At 35.9% G+C, this 4131-nt stretch overlaps 1 non-coding gene across 1 annotated transcript; it reads left to right on the top strand.

The window, feature by feature from the left end:
* Positions 1-2712: 2712 nt before the first annotated feature.
* Positions 2713-2818, top strand: LOC144245624 (U6 spliceosomal RNA). The gene has a single exon (XR_013339347.1). It is a non-coding gene; the product is annotated as a U6 spliceosomal RNA (small nuclear RNA).
* Positions 2819-4131: the final 1313 nt, after the last annotated feature.

The raw sequence follows: 4131 nt of genomic DNA, 5'->3' as shown, positions 1-4131 counted from the left end.
ATTGATAAGCCCCTAGTCAGACTTCTCAAAAAGAATACGGAGAGTACCCAAATAGATACAATCATGAATGAAATTGGACTTATCACAACCAGTCCCTAAGAAATATGAACAATTATCAGAGAATACTATAAAAAATTATATGCAAACTGGACAACCTGAAAGAAATGGACAAATCCTAAGCACCCACACACTATCAAAACTCAAATGGGAAGAGATAGAAAATTTGAACAGACCTATAACTAGTGAAGAAATTGAATCAGTTATCAAAACTCTCCCAACAAATAAGAGTCCTGGGCCAGATGGCTTCCCTGGGGAATTCTACCAGACATTTAAAGCAGAGTTAATACCTATCCTTCTCAAGCTATTCAAAAAATAGAAATGGAAGGGAAGCTTCTGGACTCATTCCATGAAGCCAGCATTACCTTGATTCCCAAACCGGACAAAGACCCCACAATATAGATGAGCCATCTTAATGACTGATCTACAGGAGTTTTTCCAAAGTTTTCATTTTAGTCCCAACTGTGGTATAACATATATATTTTTTAAAAATTCCTGATGCCTGTGTAACTTTTTTCTTATAAAAATAAGATAATAATTTTTTTCCAATGTCATTTGTATGTGAAGAGAATAGAAAGCAATGTAAGCCTATTTATCAAACCACACAAGTGTTTTTTTCAAACTGCACAAATTATCTCATCTTCTTTGTCAGAAGTGGCATTGGGCATGTCAAACCCGCACACTAGAGTGTTCATTTGAATGTATTTGTTTTCTTATTTGGAACACACAACTCTAGGATTAAACTGGCATTTATTTCTTTTTGTCCCAAATGTGCCAATCCCTAACCTGATACTTCTGGGTTATGCCTTAGGAGGCAAGTTGGACATGAGAAACTGTGTTTTTGGTGTATATCATGAAAACTGAGATCTAAGCAACTCGATAGTAAAGATACTACAGGCATTAATTGCCCCATGCAAATTTATGTAAATGTATGCAAATATGCACAGGCCCAAAGTCCCTGGCCCCCTTGCGTTCCTGCTGTGGGCAAGCAAAATTCTGAATAAAAAAGGAAAAGGTGTCCAGAGTTATAGAATCAGCCAGGTAATTCTGAGTCCTCAAAAATATTCTTTCTAAAAGGTCACACTTGATATCATCCAAACTCCACAGCACATTTCCTTGGAAGTCATTATTTATGTCCCCTTTTTAAATTGTGGAAACTGAGGCTCAGATTGGTTATTGACTGAGATCACAGAGCTGGAGAGCTATGCACCAGCTTTGCTTCTCAGAAGTGTGATTTCTGCGCTAGATTCGACCTTCATTTCAATCTGTATCCACGGTACTCAGCGAAGTGATTTTGCTACAATAGAAAGTTGTTAATTTCTTTAATAAATATTTATTGAGGATTTACCATGTACCAGGGTACATCACCATTTATGAGAAAACTAAATGGGCAGGCACATTTGTACATAGGAATTCGTATTACAATGTTATTTATAATAACAGAAAAGAAAAGCTGTCTAAATTGCACAATAGGAGCCGGTTACATAAATTCTATTCCCAGCCAGGAATATTAGATGGACGCTTGTGAAGAAGATCGAATGACGTAGGGCAGGGATCAGGAAATTCACCTGCCATTTGTTTCTTATATATAAAGTTTTATTGGAATATAGCCATGCTCACTCATTCATGACTCTTCACTCCTGCAATGGTAGAATCCAGTATCTATGACACAGACACACAAAGCCTGAGATACTTACTATAGGCCAGCCCCTGATAAAGACATTCATAAGATGATGGGGGAGAAGTACAGAACACAGAGAGGAAGCATGCTCACAGATGCTATGACTGTCACCGCATCCCCGCCAGTTTTGATCCACTCACCAGGCTCTTCAGATCCACGGTGACTCATCACCAGAATTGCTTCCTGTGCTCCAGCTACTGCCCAGGAGCCGGGCACTGAGGGCTAGCGATGAATCCGCCACCCCTGCCCTCGAGGGGTCACAGCCAAATCAGCTGCTGTAAAATAGGATTTAGGGGAAGATGAAATCTACACCACATTTATTCAACGGGGAGAGGAGAAACTAGAAAATCATAAAGAGCGTGCTTTACCATAAATATCTGCGAGAATGGGTTCTAGTGACAGAATTATAAGGAGGAAGTATAAAATCAAAATTAGAGAATATTTTATGTGACTCTATCAGAAAATAAGAAACCAGAAAGACAAAAAGAGTGAAGAATAAGATGATTAGAACCAAATATAATATGCTTACAAGACATTTTATGTGGCTATAAACATGAATATATACACATTTGTCTGAGCACACACATATATGTACACATGTGTATTAAATGCATATACACACAAATAAATAACCCTATGCCTGTATGTAGAATTAGAGAACATCGATTCGTTTCTAAATTATATGGATGTTCATATATATTAGGTTACAAAACACGTACATAGTAATAAATGTGTACTCGTGTAGATTAGGTTATGTATAAAGCTTATATATGTCAATGTACATATGTAAGAATATATACTAATATATTTTAAAGAATCTGTATAACACAGCCCAAATTCTCAGACTACAATGCAATTAAATTTAAAACATCAACAACAGTATAGTTAATGCCACTTTCCCCTAACATGCTTGAAAATGTGATGGGCTAAAATGGGAATCTGAGTTAAAATTATTTAAAATCTATGTATATTTAGTGCTCGCTTCGGCAGCACATATACTAAAATTGGAATGATACAGAAAAGATTAGCATGGCCCCCGCGAAGGATGACATGCAAATTCGTGAAGCGTTCCATATTTTTGACACATGAAACGATGTTCAGCGTCCCTCCTCATCAGGGAAATACAAATCAAAACCACACTGAGATACCACCTCACGCCAGTCAGAGTGACTAAAATTATAAACAAATCAGGAGACTCTAGATGCTGGTGAGGATGTAGANAGGAGGGCACTTGTGGGGATGAGCACTGGGTGTTATATGGAAACCAACTCGACAATAAACTATTTAAGAAAAAAATATTTTTAATTAAATAAAATCTATGTATATTTAGAATGAGTTAGAAACAAATGTGTTGCATATCAAAACTCATGTGATGAAGCTAAATAAATATTTAGAGACAAAAGTCTAGATGAATTTACTTAAAACAATAAAAATTTTAAATAAATTAAGATAATTAAAAATCTGTAAGAAACTTATTAAAATTAATAAGAGAATTAAGCGAAGTTGTTGGGTAGAAGATCAACATTCAAGAAAACCACGTTCTTATTTACCAATAATATTCAATTACTAAAAATACCTAATAAAAAAACATTGTGTTCACAGTTACGAACAGTTTTATCAGGCCCAGCAATAATCATTTCAAAGGACAAGTCATATGGCTATGAAGACAACTGCCAAAAAGTTATTTAACGTTAGAAGAAGACCCAAATAAAATATTATGGTCAGGTTCAAAGCACCTGAGTGGCTCAGTCAGTTAAGCATCCAACTCTTGATTTCTACTCTGGTCATGATCTCAAGGTTCATGTGATCAAGTTTTGAGTCCGGCTCTGTGCTGCCCATCCCCTGCTCATTCTCTCTCTCTCTCTCTCTCTCTCTCTCAAAACAAATAAACTTTTAAAAAGACACAGTCATATTCTTAGAAGTAATATCAATGAAGATGCCAATTTCCTGGAAATTGTTCTGTTATTTCAATGCAGTTACAGCCCAAAGTGTTTATTAGTCAGAGAACTTGCCCTGTAGTCATAAAAATAACATGACAGAGCAAAGAATCAATGCAAATTGAGACAGTTTTGAAGAAAATAAGATTGGGTACCTGTCCTACCAGGTATCAAGATGTATTATAAATATATGGTAATTAAAATTATGCGGTCAATACAGGGGATAGAAAACAGACTAAAAAAAATAAGACAGAAAGTCCCTAAACTGACTTATGTTAATATAGAAACCTGAATGGTACAGGGGAGGCATTCACAAGTAGCCTGGGAGAAATGGATCACACATTAAAGTTTCAGAGACAATTGTTCATCCATGTCAAAAATGAAATATCTGCAACCTACCTCATCATATCCTCAAAGCAGAAATTCCAGACCTAATAAGTACTTCAGTATAAAAAG

Source organism: Crocuta crocuta, unplaced genomic scaffold, assembly GCF_008692635.1.
Source record: "Crocuta crocuta isolate KB4526 unplaced genomic scaffold, BGI_CrCroc_1.0 scaffold299, whole genome shotgun sequence".
NCBI classification, from domain to species: Eukaryota; Metazoa; Chordata; class Mammalia; order Carnivora; family Hyaenidae; genus Crocuta; species Crocuta crocuta.
Note: the sequence above shows the minus strand (reverse complement) of the source record. Positions and strands in the feature narration are given on the sequence as shown.